Genomic DNA, 19,799 nt, shown 5'->3' with positions numbered 1-19,799 from the left:
CAGTAAAGATTAAAAAACCAAAAAACCTACTGTCGTCGAGTCGATTCTGACTCATAGTGACTCCATAGGGTTTCCAAGGCTGTAAATCTCTACAGAAGCAGACTGCCACACCTTTCTCCTGCAGAGCCTCTGGTGGTTTTGAACTGTGGAATTTTCAGTTAGCAGTCAGTCTTGGAAGCCCTGTGGGGTAGTTCTACTCTGCCATGTAGGGTTGCTGCGAGTCAGAATTTACTCAACAGCAACAGGTTTGGTTTTGGTGTAATGTCGTCGTTAGTCCTTGGCTTAGGCCTCTGTTGCGACTACGTGGGAGTTCGCCTTCTCCCTCAGGCCAATCCTGCCACCTCTGTTTCCTCACAGGTATGTTTACAACAGGACTTTGAATGGTTCTTTCCAGTTCAAACGCCTGCTGAGAATTTGCATTTCTACCCTTGTATATACTGAATCAGAATCTACATTTTAACAAAATCCCTAGATGATTCTTACGTATAACTTACTAGGAACTTGTTAGAAATGCAAATCTTCAGTAGGGAACTTACTAGAAATGCAAAATATCAGCAGAGAACTTGTTAGAAATGCAAATTCTCAGCAGAGGTTTGAACCAGCATGAGCCAATTTGAAGCCCTGGTTCACAAGAGTACTTCCCAGTAAACTTCCTGCACACTAATGTAAGTTCTGGGCTTCCTGGGAGACACTATGTAAATCATTAGTATTTTCATCTTCATGGTCCGATTTTAGCAGATTGTCAGCATCTTAAGGGTAGAGAGCCCGTCCCATTTATCTTTATATTTAAAGGGCAGTAGTTATTCAGTTATGGAGCTCTGGTTGTACAATGGTTTGGAGCTCAGCTGCTAACCGAAAGGTCTTGGTGGTTTGTACGAGGGCTTTGAACTGGTTTGTTTCAGTTGAAACCGCTGCTGAAAACTTGTATTTCTGCCCCTGATATACTGAATCAGAATTTACAAGATCCCCAGGTGATTCTTATGTATAATAAATTTTGAGACCCACTACTCAACTAGTGGTTCTCAGAATTGGTTGCTAACCAGCAGCATTAACATTACCTGGGAACTTGTTAGAAATGTAAATACTCGGTAGGAATGAACCGGTTCAAAATCCTAGTTTTAACACACCAGCCGTTCCGAGGGAGAAAGATGTGACATTCTGCTTCCGTAAAGATTACAGCCTTGGAAACTCTATGGGGCAGTTCTACCATATCCTATAGGGTTGCTATGAGTCAGAATCGACTTGATAGCAATGTTTCTTTTTTTTTTTTTTTTTTTTGGTAGTTGTTCAAAAAATGCTTCCTTATCTTATCTCTGTGAAAATTTTGAAATGAGTCTTAGGAAATCACCTATTTTCCTCCCAACTAGGCAGTGGGGAATTCCTATCCATAAAGTGCCCTCTGCCTTTTTCCCCTTATCTTCACCTCAGTGCTCTACAACATAGCTTCATGCACAGGAACATGGAATTTCCAAACCCAAGAATGCCTTCTTGAAACAAAATGTCACTGCCTCTTACACTGCATATTTTTTTCAATTAATTGCTTCATTTTCAGCAAAATTAAGCAATAACCATAGGCCACATTAATCTTGTGTTGGCAGCATAGCTTAAGTGATTGAAAACAAAGATTTTGGCGTCAGATAGTTTAAGCCTTACCAAGCCACTTCTTGGCTTCTTTGGTGTGCGACCTCCTTAAGCTTCATTGTGTTCAGCTGTTGAAGATGGATAATAGTAGTACCTACTTCACTGGGTTGCTGTGAGAATTGAAGGAGAAAATATGCATAAAACATTAGACAAATAGTCAAAACATTATTGTTCGTGATGTTATTTTATTACCATTTCAGTTTCACTGTATTATTCATTCTCTGTAAATTTCTTTTCATTCAGATCAAAATGTTTTCTGAATTTCATTCAGATTTCTTCTTTGACCCATAGATTATTTAGAAATGTGTTATTTAATTTCCAAATATTTGTGGATTCTCGACTTTCCTTCTGTTGTTGATTTCTAACTTAACTCCATTGTGGTCAGGGAACATCCTTTGTTTAATTTCAGTCCTTTTAAATTTATTAAGACTTATTTTATGAATGGCCTAGCATACTCTATTAATATAAGACATAAGATCTAAATATTGCTCTGAATTTACTTTTCTGCATTATTCTCATTAAAATGAATTTGTAGCCTTTGTAATATTATTGCACTTTCTTTAACACAACTTTTGTCCTTACTAATAGTAATTTTAGGGTGTAATCAGGGAATTTTTCTCCTTCCCCCTTTTAAATCAGAGCCATTTTGGTCAGCTTTGGTCAGCTCAGCTAGTCTGCTGCCAGAATCATTCTTCCCTGTCTTTATAAGAGTCGCTGAATCCATTGCCAGGACCTCATTGTTCTCGCACTATAAGCCATGGTCTGAGAACAAATTCTGAACTTCAGCATCATCCACATGGCCAGCTGGTCCTCTTTTGTTCCTTCCAAAGCCATGACCTTATACAGGGATTGAAGATGAACATACCACCTGTGGCCCAAGTTACTCAGTTTTTCTATCTAGGGCTGCAAATGTCCCTGGAGAGAGAGCAGAGAGAGGCTTTTCCTGGCAGTTTGTTCACTTCTGCATGAGACAGCAGAAGCTGGTCATGGTTTTTGAAAAGCTCTGTTAAGAATTAGGGGACTAATTTGGCATAGAAGTATTTGCCTACTTTTCTTTGTTTTCTATATTGTAAAATCCAAATTTCTGCAGGTATTCAATATGACAGTATTATTTTCATCAATAAATTTAAATCTCAGTGAAATAAGGTATTGTATACATGGTTATTTAATGATAGTACAATACCTGTTTCCAGATATTTGTAGGAAAATATTGTTAGTTACTTTATACATGTAGTTTTTTGTACTGATATTTTGTTTTTCAAGATAGAGCCAATTTAAAAAAAAAAAAAGGCTAGGTTCACAGTTGTAGATACTTCTTAGGCATAACTAAGCACCTTGCAGGATTGGATTTTTGGGTTTGAAGGATTAGGACCATAGTCACATGAGACATCTCCATCAACTGGCATAATATAGTTCATAAAGTTAGGTTCTGCATCCTAGTTTGGTGAATATTGTCTGGGATCTTAAAAGCTTGTGAGTGGCCATCTAAGATACAACTTTTGGTTTCTACTCTTCCAGACCAAAGAGAGAGGAGGAAACCAAAGACTCAAAGAAGAAACTAGTCTGTAGGACAAATAGTCTACATGAACCACAGCTTCATCTACCCTGGGACCAGAAGAACTAGATGGTGCCCAGCCACCACTACTGACCATTCTAATCAAGGCCATGATAGATGATATTTGATAGAATGGGAGAAAAATGTGGGCCAGAACCTCAAATTTCTTTACAAAAAAAAAAAAAAGAGAGACCCACTGAACTGGTTGAGACTGGAGGACTCCCTGAGACTATTGCCTTGAGATATTCTTCACCTTGAACTGAAACTAACACCTGAGATCACCATATGATAAATAACCAATTGGCTTTAAAAAAAAAAAAAAAAATCACCTGTAAGTACTGTCCTCCTTTAAAAAATCACCTATGTGAGACCAAATGGTCAACAATTATTTTAAAACAAAGATGAGAATGTAAGGGGCAGAGAAACTAGATTAATGGAAATGGAACAACAAGAATGGAAATAATGAGAATGTTGATGCATTGTGAAGAGTGTAGCCGAAAAAACCTGTGTAGAAATTGTTGAATGGGAACATAAACTGCTGTGTAAACCTTCACTGAAAACACAATAAATATTATTTAAAGAAAAAAAGGCTAGTGACAAACAAATAATAAGTAAATAAAGGAGACATCATAGAATAGTGGTTAAGATAACTGACTTTGAACCTGGACAGACCTGCATGTCACTTTTCTTCTATGAGCTTTTATTTTACTCATCTGTAAAATACAGATACTAATTATTACCTACTCACTAGTCAAGATTTTGGCCACAAATTTAAAAAAAAATGAATCGATTGGAAGGACAGGTCACAAATTCATGGGACGTCTGGAGAATTGAGCCCAGAAAAAGGGTCAAAACTGTGTGATGCTGAAGGGGGAAACCACGGTTAAATCACACTGTTGGAATAGTCTGATTAGGGGCTTCTTCCACTCTTTATGAGAGTTCTAAGGTGTATTGGCGTCTTTGATCACAGGCTCTGAATTTGTTGTCCAATGCCAGGGCATCTAGTTGGCTGCACCTTGGTTACACAGCCATGCCTACACGGGTTAGGGAGAGTAAATATTTGTCCGTTTCAATTCATACAATACTCTCATGTATAGATGATGGACAGCCAAACAGACAAATAAGCAAACAAGCAAACGCTGGACATATGTCCTCTACAGAGACCACATAGATCATAGTGGGTATTAAGTGATATATGTGAAGTGCTTAATACAGCACCTGATGAATAATGGACACTAGTTGTGTGTATTTGCTATCTCTTTCTCTGAGAACCACTTGGAATGATATATAATAAGGAAGTTATTATAGGGATTCAACTGTATGCAATTGTGAGAGCTAAAGAGTTCATGCATAGCTGTTGTTTCTGTGTCTAGTGTAGGAGTTTTCTGAACTTCTTTTAACTTTTCTTGAAGGGAAGGTTGGCTGGCAATGAATTCCCTCAGTTTCTGTTTGTCTGAGGAAATCATTATTTTTTCACTGTTAGATATGGAATTATAGGTTGGTGGTTATTTTTTTCAACACACTTTTAAATAGATTTTACTCCACTCTCTCCTTGTTTGCATGGTTTCTGATGAGAAGTCTGCTGTTATTCTTATCCTTGTAACTCTCTAAGTAAGCTGTTTTTTCCCTCTAGCTTCGTAATTTTTTTTTCTTTGTCTTTGATTTTCTGCTGTTTGAACATGATATGCCTAAGAATGTAAGTTTTGTGTTTTTCCTGTTAGGTGTTCTCTTAGCTACCTGGATCTGAGGTTTGGTATCTGTCGTTAATTTTGGAAGGTTCGCAACCATTATTACTTCAAATATTTCTTGTCCTTTCTCTCTCTCTCCTTCTGTTATTCTAATTATGTGTATGTTACATTTTTAGATATTGCCCTGTGGTTCTTGGATGTTCTATTGGGTTTTAGTCATCATTTTTTCTCTTCGCATTTCAGTTTGGGAAGTTTCTGTTGAGCTATCTTCAAGCTCACCGATGCTGTCCTCAGCCATGTTGTGTCTACTAATGAGCCCATTGGAGGCATTCTTTATCTGCTACAGTGTTTTTGATTTCTAATATTTACTTTTGAGTTTTTCTGAGATTTTTCATCTCTCTAATTACGTTACCCATCTTGCATGTTGTCCACTTTTTTCATTGGAGTCTTTAGTGTATTAATCATAATTATTTTAAATTTTTATTTCTGATAAGTCCAACATTTGTTTTATGTCCTAATCTGGTTCTGATGAGTGCTTTGTCTCTTCAGACTGTGTTTCTTCTTGCCTTTTGGCATACTTGTAATTTTTTTGTTGCAAGCAAGACATGTTGTATTGGGTAATAGGAACTGAGATAAATAGGCCTTTGGTGTGAGGATTTATATTAAACTGGATAGGAATTTGGCAGTGTTTAATATTCTTCAGAACCGTCAAATTCCTCTAGTGTCCTCGTTTGATTTGGGATTTTTCTAAGTACTCCTTCTTAGAGAGAGTCTGGGGTCTTGCAACTCTTTTAGCTGTATCCACTGTTACAATACTGGAGCTTAGTTGGTAGGATAGTTAAGGTGTGTTGGGAGAGGTAGCATTCCATAATCTTCTAATGAAATATCAGTCTTTTAGTGAGCCTGTGTCTTGGGGCTGTGACCTTCACAATGATTTTTCCAGTGGTATAGCTCCCCCGCCCCCTGCCTCCGCTCCCTGCTTTAGCTGCAGCATTTGCAATCTATTTCCTTGAATCCCTTTCCAGGATCTTCGCCATGAGAACTTGGTGGAGTTTTCTGGAGGTATGGCCCTTAATGTTGTACTCTGTAGGAGTTTCTCACTCTCATGCTAGTCCATACTCAACCTCCAGCATTTCCTCAGAATTATCATTTAACTGTTTCCACCAGTTTATGGCTGCAGCAGCTTCTGCTTCATGTGAGCAGATCTTGACTGTATCTGTCTGTCCCTTTATATGTTCTTGTCTCTCAAGATTTTGGAGTGGCGGTTTGCCTGCAGATCCCTGTTCTGTGATGAGTCCAAGAAAAGTCTTTGACTTTCAGTTTGTCCAGCTTTCTCTTGTTTCAAGGGTAGGAGTGACAACTTCTAAGATCTTTACATGTTGAAGCTGAAACTGGAAGTCGTGTCTTCCCCTTTTTAACCTATCTTTTCTTTCTAATCTCCACTTCTTAGGGTTCACTCTGATTTACTTTATACAATCTTCTTTATTTTCTTTTAAAATACATTTTTATTCCCATTTGAACATTTGGAGATTTTAAGCACTTTCCAACAGTCAAATCTGAATTTACAGGCTTGTGCTTGGCAGTTATGCTGACTTCTGCTACCTTGGTGATTTCTTCTTTTTGAGGCCATAGGGTCAACAGGTGATCAATGCTACCTTCATTCACAAATGAGCAGTGTTTGTCAAGCAACAAAATTTAGTGAAAATGTATTAGGAAGTTAGTCCAGGAGGGGAAAAACACTGAAATAGAAGGTTCTACTAAGAATCATGGAAAAGCATTGTTGGCTGGGGACCTGACATGTATCAGTTGACATTTCAGATATCTTTTTTTTAAGTGCCATGTGCTTTAGTGTTTGGAGACGTTCACAATATTCAGACAAGTTCCAAAAACAAATGATGTAGGATGTCAACAGAGACATAAGGTCAGAGCATGTCAAATTATTATAAAACAGGCTCTGTATGCTCAATAAATGGAGAGGTAAGAAAACTATAACAAATGTATACAAAGCCTGAAAGCAATTATACTTGTATGTTGTTAAAAAAAAGAAAAAAGAAAAAGAAAAAAACTGCCTGAGCACATCTACCTTGGGTATGGTGTTGCATTGAGAATATATTTCCTTAAATAAGCTTTTAGTATAAAGATTAAATCATCCAAAGGAAATAAATGTGTTTGGTTTTCTTTGGAAAATATTTTTTCCCCTTATTGATATGTTTGATGGATTTAACCTAGAACCTGAATACTCCAGAACAGGATTTGTAGAAACATCTGAGAGATTTGTGTTGAGATAGTGCTTCCTCCGTATGTTTTTGCTATGAGGTGACTGGTTCGAGACACCCTGCTTGAGGCAAGGTAAATTCTTCAAGATTTTCAATATTATCATAATGACAGATCTGTACAAGGATGTGGTTTTTTAAAATAATGACAACTGGAAGAGCTATCACTAGAACATCATATTCCACTTATACTATACGATACAATGCAAACAATATTAATTTTGTTGTATTTCTGAAAAATATTTCTCTTGCTCAGGTCACCAATGTCTCCATGTTGATAAATCCAATGGACAATTTTTCTTAGTGCTTATCCTACTGTGGAAAGTCAGTTCTCTGGGACACAGACTCTAAAATAAAGATTTGCATGGAGAGTAATTAGTAGGGAGCATTCTCAGGATCAACACCAGTGGAGTAGTGAAGGAAGCTAGATTGGGCAGAGGGAGAAATCAGGCTGTGATGCAGTTGCAACAAAGACTGCAGCCAATCCTTAGGGGAACTCTGCAGCTGAGATGCCCTTTCAGGGTTGTCCCGAATTGGGGTTAGCACTGGAGTAGTCTTTCCCCATGTTGGCCAGTTGCCAGCTGCCCAGGAAGCGGGCATGATCTTAGGCAAAGTGGTTCTCTTCAGCTGAGGTCAATTCCCAGAGAGGGATTCAGATGACAGCTGTTGGTTTCCAACAGTCCCAGTAGCTAGAGGGATGAGAGGTTCAGCCCTAGAAGGGGCACCTGGGTGATGCACCATGTCATCGACTACCCCTGCTTTGTTTCTTACCATCATTTGATATGATTGGCCACTCCTCCTTTATAAATATTCTTCTCTTGGCTTCTGAGTTGCCACACTCTCTTGGTTTTCCTCTTTCTTTCTTCCCTGAAGTTCTTCCTTCTTTACCTGAAATTCTCAGGAGTTTCCCTGGACCTTCATTTCTTCTCACACTACTCAAGGTGAAATAATTGTTTTCATGGCTTCAAATATTGTCTGATGACTTCTAAATTTATAACCATAACTCATACCTCTCAACTGACCTCCAGAACCATGTATCTAACCAGTCATTCCATACTTCCTCTTAGATGTTTCACAGACATCTCAAAATGAATACTTGCGGTACGATTAATTACTTTTGTGTGTGGCCTTTCTAACCATGGTCTTGTAACTACTACCCAGGTGATTGTGTGTAGGGTAATTGTGGCCTACCAAGGGGATAGGTCAGTTTTGCCTTAAAAGAGAGCCAATTCCAGAGCAGAGAGGAGGGGTCTACCACCAAGGAAGGAGAGAGCAACAAGAGAGGCTCAGCAGCAGGAGACTGTGTGGTGGGCTTTCCAGCCCATGGGGAGAAAGCTGAGCGCCTATGGGCAGAGGCCTAGGGCTAGGGAGAGGTATGCCTGCGAGCACAGCTGGGAACAGGCTACCCTAATGGAAGAACTGTATCCTGAGTGTTCCTGAGCATTCCTGACCCTGAGTTGTGTTACTTCCTTAATAAACCCCGTAATTGTGAGTATGGTCTGTGAGGTCTGTGTGGCCATTGCAATGAATTATCGAACTCAGCAAAGTAGGGAGTGCTGTGCAGGGATGGTTATTGTCAGAATTAGTGAAGATGGCAGAGAGAGGAGGCTTGTCTGGCCTCCACCTCATGGGAGTCAGCCTTGCGCTGATGATCTTGATTCTCCTTACCCCTTGAGGAGTTGGAGGAGGTCAGACACCGCCCCCATGCTGTTTTTACGATACTTTAAAAATTAAACTCATTACCTTCAGTACTGATCCTCATGCCATGTTCTCCATTTCATTGGCCCATGCTGAAATCCAGGGAGTCTTTGCCTCCTTCTGCATTATACCCTCAATCAAGAATAGCCTAGTCCCAGTGACTATGACCAACAAAATACATCTCACATCTATTTTTTTTTTTTTTTACAATCTCTATTGCTACAATCATCTTTTGTCTAAACTACTGTAATAGTGTCCTGAATGGTCTCCCAGTATCCATTCTTGCTTCCCTCTAAATCATTCAGATCTTACTATGTTTCTCACCTATTTAAAACCCTGCAATAATCTTGTGCACTTAGGATCAAATCTAAAATTCTTATCATGGCCTAAAAAGCCCTTTGAGTTCTACGCTGGATTCTTGTGTATTTCTTAAATACGTTCTTCATATGCTGTTCTCACTGTCTGGAATAGCCTTTCCTCTTTCTTATTACCTCACCATTCATCTTTTTCTTTCGGGACAGAATGAACATACCACTTTTTCAGGGAAGACTTTTCTAACTCCCCTGGCTAAATTAGCTTCCCTTACTAAATGCATTTTTAGCATTTGTTCCTTCATATGGCTTATCAGAATTTTAAATATAATTTTTTTTTATTGCCTGTCTCCTATATTGGGCTGTAAATTCCATGAGAACTGGGACTATGATGTTTTGGTCCATCACGGGACTGTCAGTGTCTAGAATGTTGTCTCAAACATGAAAGTTCCTCAATAATTTTAGTGGAACATTTTATTAAACACACACACACACAACACACATATTCATGTACACACATGTAAAATAGAAAACAAGTCTGGAAGATATGATGGGAATTCCTGGCTTCTGTACCTAAATCCTGGTTATGTAGAAAATTGAATGAATAAAAATTGGGCACCATGTTATAAAGGTCAGGAGACCCTTCCGAGAGAGCTAAGACACCTAATTATGGCTCCCTCAGTTACATCCTCCTTCAGCCCAGCAGGCCGCATGGCAGTTGAGGATATCAGTGAGCAGTGTGTAAAATGGTGCAGACTGTAAACTTTAATAAAGATCTAGAACTACCACTTTCCATGATTTTAATGCAATCTTGTGTGAACTGATGACTTGACGCTTGAATAAGTATTAAAATTGGAATTATCAGAATATGCAAGTATATATATTTTTTTGATGTAAAGGAATCACACTTTCCCCAGCACCTTAAGATTTCTTTGGTGAATAAGAAAAAAAAAATCTGTGCTGAATGGAAGACTGCCTGAATTATTTCTTTTTCTGAAGGGCTTGTCCCTGAAGAGCCTGATTTCTTGGTGGTGTAGTCAGATGCTCTGTATGAGAAGGCAGGAATGTATGTGAATTCATAAAATGCCAGAAGTAGCTTCTAAAGCAATGTTGCACATAAAATCAATATGAGGACTTTTTCATTGTATTTCATATTGAATGGGGAAGTTGAAGAGCTTTCACTGTATTAAGATGGTACCTGGTTCATTTGTCCTTTTGCATGAATTCCAAGACATGACCTTTACACCGGAATAGGCCAAATTTCCTTATGCAGCAATCAGTTTGAGGTTCTCAGACTCAGTGTGGTATATGGAGAAGGCTAAAATTCTGGGGCAAGAGATTAACTGACCTATGACTTGCTTTAGAAGGGGTATGGTAATTTAGTTTAATCAGACTTACAAAAATGTGTGAGCCAAGAGACATTTTCACCAGTCTGCTAACTCTGCTGGTTTGCATCACAGTGCTTAAATTTCTCTTTCTTCTACCCTGGTAAATGTGATGTAATAGATTTTGAAAAATGCATAGTCCTATTTGGGTAGAGGTTGGTAAGTTTCTTTTTGCATCCTTGCTTAACTTCTTTCATGTTTGTGCTAATTTATTTTAGGTTTTAGTAGAGATACAATTTAGTGCTATTTGATTCCTGATGTTTCTGAAAGTCAATAAAATTGTACAGTAATCAGAGTCATTGATTTCACAACCTTTCCAGGAATCCTGGGAGAGCCAAGTCTGTAGTAGGTGCTCTGTACATACTTATTAATCAAGTAGATGATAGAACAAAGATAATTTTAAGTGATATTATCCCCATTTTGTGATCTGAAACTTTAATACATATATTACTGATACAAGTAGGATTTTGGATGCCTTTCCACGTATTTTCCTTTCACCATGAATTACACTAACTTATGTTCCAAGGTGTGATTTTTCCTGTACATTGATATTAACGTGTTAACTCTCTCTATTTCAGTGGGATTTGGTTAAGCAGATAAGTTAAATGAAGAAAGTGTGACAAAATCTTGCTGGAGAATACAAAACGAATTATTTTCCTAATTTAAAAACTTAAATAAATTTTTTTTAAATTCCAGGCTCCAGGGTAAGTGTTTATACAGTCACCGTATGACCAGCCACCGTATGACCAAGTGCAGCTAGAGATTGTCTAATGATCTATTTTGTATTTGTTGAGACCAAATCTACTGTGCAAAGCACTAGACAGCTGACAAGAGACCTTCCATGTAAACTGGGCAGGAATTCTGAAGTAATGAGCTGTGCTCCCAGTGTGGGCACCATAAACTTAGTAATGAATAACATTCTTTGACTGTCTGGAAAAGAAAGATGTCTCACCCCAGGAGGGATGTTTTCCTTCCTGTAACCAGACTGTGCTTAGCTGATATTTGAAGCCTGACTTCACGCTCTTCGAAGCTGTTCTTTGATCCAATACAGTTTAGCCAAATTGACTCTGATATGTTTGCAGATTGGAGTGGGGTTTAGGAAAATGTGGGAGTGGGGGTGTGAACCCATATGTTTCTCTTCAGCTGGAAATTTGCCAAAATTTTTCCTGTAAAGAAATAAGATCCCCCTTCCAGTTTGATTGATCGATGGTAAGAAGAGACTTCAATGTAGCTTTTGGCTCTAAATGCTTTGGGGAGTGTCCCAAAGAAGAGCTACAAAGGTAGGATATGGATTGAGGAGAGGACATAAGAACAATTGACTAATAATCTTCAAATATGGAAGAAGAGGGCTGATTACTTCTCCAGACATACAGAGGACAAAAATGAGAAAAGCAGTAAGCTGTAGCATAGTGTATAGATGTTGAAACCACAGAGAATACTCTTGTCACTTAAATTTATTGAACTAAAATTTTTTTTCAGTGAAAATCATGAAATATTTTCCAGTGTCTTGATAATGAGGCAATTCTCCATCTTTCTTATTTATTTTAATGTTTTTGATGCTTTTTATAAAAGAAAGGGTAATAGGGTATGCACCTTATTATATAAATATTTGATGTTTGTTGTGAACTACATCATTGTTCAGCAAACATTTACTCCCTCTCCACAGTCTACTCTCCACCACCTTTGTGGGAAGAATACACTTCCCCACCATATTGATATTGGGCTTGGCTGTTTACTTGCTTTGGACAATGAACTGTGGGTGGAAGAAAGAGGTGCCATTTCTGAGCCTAGAGATTAAAAGACATTACATATTTCCACTTATCCTCCTGGAAGCTTCTGATCCCCCACTATGAGAAATACATGCTCTAGATAGCTGTGCCCCTCTAGCCTGGGCCCAAATTGAGGCAAGTGGCACAGACCCAGTTTTCCCACAGTCTGAAGCAGAGTTATCCCACCTGCCCTGTAGACCTATGAGTGAGAAATAAATGCTTATTGTTGTATGCCACTGAAATTTTGTAGTTGTTTGAATGAGATTAGTGCTTATTTATTCAGGACATATTTATTGTGCATCTACTATGTGCCAAGTCCTGTGCTAGGTCAAAGAGATGCAACAGACCGAGCTCTGAAGAGCTTTCAGTCTACTGGAGAAGACAGATGTGTATGCAGTGACCCATGTCCATATAAGACACAATGAATCTTACAATAAATGCTATAGAAGGCAAAAGTATAGTGTCATGTGGGCTGGGAAACAAATGCGTGCAGAGCTGGAGGTGCTTACTGATCTATGCTGAGAAGTTTGGAAGACAGCTACCTGGGCATCGAACTGAAGAGATCTGTGTTTGTGCCCATTTCGAAGAAAGGTGATCTAAAAGAATGCAGAAATTATTGAACAATATCATTAATATCCCACACAAGTAAAATTTTGCTGAAGATAATTAAAAAATGGTTGCAGCAATACATCCACAGGGAACTGCCAGAAATTCAAGCCAGATTCAGTAAAGGACGTGGAACGTGGGATGTCATTGCTGATGTCAGATGGATCCTGGCTGAAAGCAGAGAATACTAGAAAGATGTTTACCTGTGTTTTTTTTTGACTATGCAAAGGCATTTGACTGTGTGGATCATAACAAATTATGGATAATATTGCAAAGAATAGGAATTCCAGAGCACTTAATTGTGCTCATTCAGAACCTGTATGTAGACCAAGAGGCAGTCATTAGAACAAGGCAATACTGTGTGGTTTAAAGTCAGGAAAGGTGTGTGTCAGAGTTGTATCCTTTCACCATACTTATTCAATCTGCATGCTGAACAAATAGTCCGAGAAGCTGGACTATATGAAAAAGAACATGGCATCAGTATTGAAAGAAGACTCATTAACAAGCTGCAATATGCAGATGACACAATTTTGCTTGCTGAAAGTGAAGAGGACTTGAAGCACTTACTGATGAAGATCAAAGACTGCAGCCTTTGGTATGGATTGCACCTCGACATAAAGAAAGCAAAAATCCTCACAACTAGACCAATAAGCAACATCATGATAAACGGAGAAAAGATTGAAGTTGTCAAGGATTTCATTTTACTTGGATGCACAGTCAACACCCATGGAAGAAGCAGTCAAGAAATTAAACAACGTATTGCATTGGGCAAATCTGCTGCAAAAGACCTCTTTAAAGTGTTGAAAAGCAAAGATGTCACCTTGAGGATTAAGGTGTGCCTGACCCAAGCCATGGTATTTTCAATTGCCTTGTATGCATGCAAAAGCTGGACAATGAATAAGGAAGACCAAAGAAGAATTGATGCCTTTGAATTATGGTGTTGGTGAAGAATGTTGAATATACACGGACTGCCAGAAAAACGAACAAATCTGTCTTGGAAGAAATACAACCAGAATGCTCCTTAAAAGTGAGGATGGTGAGACTTCGTCTCACATACTTTGGACATGGTATCAGGATGGACCAGTCCCTGGAGGAGGACATCATGCTTGGTAAAGTAGAGGGTCAGCCAAGAAGAGGAAGACTCTCAATGAGATAGATTGACACAGTGGCTGCAACAATGGGCTCAAACAGCAATGATTGTGAGGATGGTGCAAGACCGGCTAGTGTTTCATCTTGTACGTAGGGTTGCTGTGAGTTGGAACCAACTCAATGGCACCTAACAACGTTTAGAAATTGAAAACTTCCAGCTTCGAGAGGGTGAGTGTATCAGAAATGACTTATAAAGAGCAGTTGTTGAATACATTAATTGGAAATACTGCTTGTGTAAATGGCATTGATTTATGCCTCCATGTGTGTATGCGTATGTATACACATGTGAGACATTTGCCTTCCACATCTGTGCTATGTAATTGGGCTTATGCCTGAAAAAGCTGTGTAGAATGAAGGGTAGAGCATAAGTGTGCATGGCATGAGATAATTTTCAAAACTCAGTTTCAAAATGCCATAAAATGCCCATTCGCCAATTTTATCTATTCATATAAATATAAAAACCGTATTACACCAACTGGGATTTATGCTTCTCAAATGATGATAAAAACCAAGACTAAATTTGTTGAGTCTTTTTGGAGAAGAAGTAATCAATGTGTAGGAGATGATTCTTTTTGTAAAAAGTCAAATTTCTCATCAATCACTGGTGCTATTGGAGATGTCATCAGTGAAATTATGTCTGTAATAAGTAAACAGAATAAAATGACAACAAACAAGCTCTGAGGAGAAAACTTGATTTTTGACATCTTGACTATGTAGTTTAGCTTTCAGGTAAAGCCTGTCAGTTCAAAGAGAAAAAGTATTATTTATTTACACTGAAATACAAGGTCATGTCCTCTCAAGTGAAGAGCACAGATTGCCTGGGTTTGAATTCCATGTCCAGTGTTTACCAGCAGGAGGACTGTAGGTAGTTTTTAATATCTCTAAGCCTTACTATCTCTTTCTATAAAATGGAGATAATAATAATGGCTTGTAAGTTGTTGAGAAAATGTGTTTAAAGTTCTTCACACAGTATCTGAAATATGGAAAGTTCTCAATAAACATTAGCCGCTATTGTGATGATGATGATGATGGTGGTGGTGATGAAAGTAGCTAACTTTCCTCCAGCAGAGGAAGCCCATCATTTAAAATATAGTAGTAGTATTTATGAACCTCTCATGAGTATAAAAATATCAGTATAAAAACCTGTACCTTAAAGAATGCATTCAAATTTTGTATTATTTTGACTTCAGGTGGTTGGGGAAAAAGTTTGAGTACACCTGCATTTTTCTAGACTTCAGAAATTAATATTGGAGGACGTTTTTGGGACAACTGACATCACAGAGAACCAGAATCCCTACCTTTAACTTCCAAGTTTATTTAAGACATAAATCACATGAAACATCTCGCACACACTTTGTAGCTCAAGTCTCTCCTCCTCACTATTTGCTTTTAAACTAGGTCTGTGAGAAGTATTTGCATAAATAACCTTTCTTCTTTTTTGTTACTTTCCACATGTCAAATATAGAGTATGGCCAAACGATTCTTTTCCACATTACTCATTTTAACTAGGAGTGTTCAGAAAAGTTTGGGAATGACTTTCAGAGAAACATTTTTAATTGTTTTTAATTTATCTAAAAACAGGCTAAAAAGTTTAATTAACAGGTTCCGAGTAATAGTTGTACCATTTTTTCTCTGCTATCAGCTTTCACTTTTATTTACGATGGGTGTCCCCTTGTGTCTCCTTTACGCCAAGGTTCACCATCGCTAATATTTCTGTGATATGTGAATAAACCTAAATGTAAAGTTAGCGCTTGCAATCAATGCAAATTAATGATTTTTTTTTTTTTTTTTTTTTAATTTCAATCAGGAAAAGCAGCTTTGTAGTTGAAAATCCCATGCTGGCCCTAGAGTGGGAGTTTTTCCAGCCTCTGCTTAAATCCAAAAAAATACTGCAATCTTCTGGCACAGGCTCACTGTAATGCTTTAAAAACAATTTAGCAACTGTCATTGCTGTAATTACAGTAACTAATTACCATCCTTAGCAAACAAATAGCTTAACATAATACGCAAGCCGAATCAATTTTGAAGAAATGCAAATTCCAAAAGCGAAAAAGGGCATTTTGGCAAACCTGAAAGAGAAGCAGGAAAATAATACACTTCGTTTTATCTGCACATAATTCCCAGGGAATATCATATCATAAATATTTGCATTCAGTTCTTATCAGGACATTTGCATTTGCTTCTTATCAGTGTGCAGACTGGACTCTGCCAGATAGAGAGCGGAGCACACACCATGCACATACTTCTAATGAATCACGTCTCGGGCCCGGAGAATATTTTGGCTGGAACTTTATCACCCAGATGAAGAGGTCATTTACTCTCCAAGTTGGTTCATCTTGGAATTGTCTTGAGATTTTGATGTGATTCACCCGACGCAGAATTTATTTATTTATTTGTTTCAGACAAGCGCTGGAGGCAGTTTATTACCGGAACATTTCTTCCAAAGGCAGCTGTTCAAAGGACATGTCTCCCCGTGCCTGCCGCCCCTCCTCACCCACTTCACAACTTTGGCAAGCATCAAATCCTATGTAAATAACACCGATTCCAATTATTTCAAATTCTGTAACAGGCACAGCCGTCTTTATTTTGTAGGAATCAATAAAGAGAACAAAAGCAAGGCATAGAATAAATCAAGCCCTACTCGACCATCATTATCTCGAAATTTAGTGCCAAATCCTGTTGTAGTTCTCCAGGAGCACATTTGATTAGTGGCAGCTTCCTTAGTTAGGGAACGCTATGTTGATGGCCAGGAAGGCACCTTACTAATGAGACCATCAGATTCCCCTAACGGTTTATCCAGGTGACTCCATTTCTCATCTTATTATAAGTAACAGTGCATCTTACCTGTGAGCACAGAGAAGGTCAGTAAGCGAGTTGATAGCAGCTTCTCTCATATGTGAATGATAATTTAGTCCTTTTTAACCCCTGAATTATCATTCTGACACAGCACCCAGCACCCACTGGCTTGATGTGCCTGAACGTAAAGCACTCAAGCAGTTTTGGAGAGAGAAGCAGGAAAGTTACTCATATTGATTGGATTCTTTCTGTTGAGTCTTGGTCATTTAATTAAACCAGATCTGTATTTTAGTGCTTCGGTAACACAAGTTTCAAATAGATAGGGGTATTATATCCTTACATAAAGCAAAGCCACGTTAGTATACAAGAATCATAGTTGTGCAAGTGAAGATTTCTATAGGAATGTTATTACACAGTTTCCTCTGTAATTTTATCATCTATATGATACTGTTACACAAATTCTGAGGTCATACTTCAAAGTACAACCCTGGGTGGGATCAATATGAATACCAGGATTTCTATTTCCAATTACACATTAAAATACAGGTAAAATGGGAAAATTTGTCACTTATAATAGTAGCAAAAATTCATTTAATTGCTTTTCATAGTGATTTTATTCCCGAATATGGCCACTTAAACTTAATTTCACCTTTTGCCCAAATAGAATGTCACTTTGGTTTATTTGTTTAACGTAAAGGAAAACTTCAGGCTTATTATAGTTAAAATGATTGGCACATCTCTATTTGAATCCAGAAAATGTTATTTAAGATCTCATAAGAATGTAAACATCTTATGAAACTTTATTACCGTCGTAGTAGAATAAGTTTCTGCCAAATTATTTGTTTTAATTATAATTTGTAAAAATCCATAATATTTGTATTTTCCCCTGAATAGGGCTGTTATAATAAATGTTTGGGTTTTGACATAAATTACTTTGTTAAAATGTACAGGCACAGCTTACTCATATTTACTTTAAAAATTTAAAGTCTTATAAAAAATCTTAAATGAACACTTCATAGCATTACCTTATGAAGTTATTTATTCAAGAATTTTTCAAATATTAAATATGCCTTGAAAAGTTATATACAGATGAAAGGTTACTGTTACGGGACATCTTAAAAAAAATTTCACCAGAAACTGTTCAGAAAACCTATTTGCTTTACCAAAGTTCAACTCTTGTGTACGTGTTTACATTATGTGTTACACCTAAATCCAGGATGCAAATGCGCTGTATATAAAAGCTGTGTAAAATACCCTATAAAAAAGCAAGAGCCTAGAAAAGACATAACACTAAACTATTTGTGCGATTCATTAATTCATCTGAAAAAGACATCATGTCTATCTTTCATGTTTTATCACTGTTTTTAGCTTCTTCTTTGAGGTGGGAAGAGCTAATAGTTAAGAGCCCATTATCAGGGTAAAGGATGCAGGAAATCCAAAATATTTATGTTTGTTCGTGGCACATGGACAAAAGACAGTTCTCAGGAAAAGGACTTTCTGATTAAGTGATTGAAAACACTATGGTGTATTTTAATAGCTTCTTCTATCCGAGAGATAACATCATCTTCATCCTTGTCACTGTTCTGAAACTTATTTTAAACATTCTCCTGTGCTCTTCCAATTAGATACTCTGCTCTCTTGGCTTCCTGTGTCCTCACCGCAACTCATCTCATTTGTTTGCTTTCTCATTTTTGTCAGCAGCTTCGGTGTAAAAAGAGGCATTTAACAGATAATCGAAGGGACATGCTTTCCAGAGTCAAATTCATTTACGTGGCATTCAGCCAAGTCTCTCAGTGATAAAGCATTGTCACGTAAAACATCAACTTGCACTCTGTAAAAGCTAAAAATATTGATGATTGATTGAAAGACATTACAGGGAATAATCTAGGGGAATCTGTTCATTTTTAAATGATATTCGATAATGCCCAATCAGATGACATACAATCAGATCAAACATTTGGTCAAAATCTATTTAAGGGAAACATAGATACCAAGAAGTAGTTTATTAATATCTACACTTGCTCACACCTCTGTCTGGAATATTTTTCTCTTCGATGTTTGTTTTGCTGGTGCTTTCTTCTCATTCTGCCTCAATGGAAAGGTCCTCTTTTTAGGGAGGTCGTCTCTGATCATCCTAGCTAAAGTACCTGCCCCTACATGCACAGTCGAAATCGGGTTCCTGATTTATGTATTTTTTATTTACTTCATGGCATTTACTGTTTTCAATAATTTATGTATGTTTTATGAATGGATTTCTTTATAGTTTGCTTCAGACTCCCTCTCAACAGGTCCAGGAATTTTGTTTTACTGCTTCATTGTTGTAATACCAAAGTCTAGAATATTTTTTGGCACATAGTAATCATTATTTTTTTAAATGAATGGATTTATTGAAATCTAGGTACTGTGGTTACCCCTTTTAAAAATAATTCTCATAGCAATCCTATGAGACAGTTACTAGTATTAAACCCATTTTACAGATGTGAACAATTGAGATTCAGAGAGTTATCAAAGGCATCCAGCTAGTAGAAACTGGAGCTGGTACTCAATGTCACGTCAGCTTGGGGCTTCAGAGCTCTTGTTCTTATTAACTCACCTTTTGCCTATACATAATTCTTGAGAGAATTATATTCCCATTCGATAAGTGTATGTTTTAATACAACCTTAGATAGAGGTGATATCATTCGGTATGAGGAACTTTCAAGAGAAAATGACAACTGATCTTTTGGCTGCTTTGTCAGAAGATGTATTTTTTTGTTGTTGTGCTTTAGATGAAGGTTTACAGAGCAAATTAGTTTCTCATTAAATAATACACATATTGTTTTGTGACATTAGTTGCCAAGCGTGCGAAGTGTCAACACGCTCCCCTTTTCCACCTTGGGCTCCCCATTTCCATTCGTCCAGCTTTCCTGTCCCCTCCTGCCTTCTTGT

General features: G+C 37.6%; 1 pseudogene; it reads left to right on the top strand.

The window, feature by feature from the left end:
* The first annotated feature begins 261 nt into the window (after positions 1 to 261).
* The window catches only part of LOC101356851 (60S ribosomal protein L32 pseudogene), a 124,614-nt pseudogene continuing 105,076 nt past the window's right edge, over positions 262 to 19,799 (top strand).

The sequence above is a fragment of the Trichechus manatus genome, unplaced genomic scaffold (assembly GCF_000243295.1).
Source record: "Trichechus manatus latirostris isolate Lorelei unplaced genomic scaffold, TriManLat1.0 scaffold00009, whole genome shotgun sequence".
NCBI classification, from domain to species: Eukaryota; Metazoa; Chordata; class Mammalia; order Sirenia; family Trichechidae; genus Trichechus; species Trichechus manatus.
The sequence above is the reverse complement of the archived record's forward strand: the minus strand, read 5'-3'. Positions and strand labels throughout refer to the sequence as shown.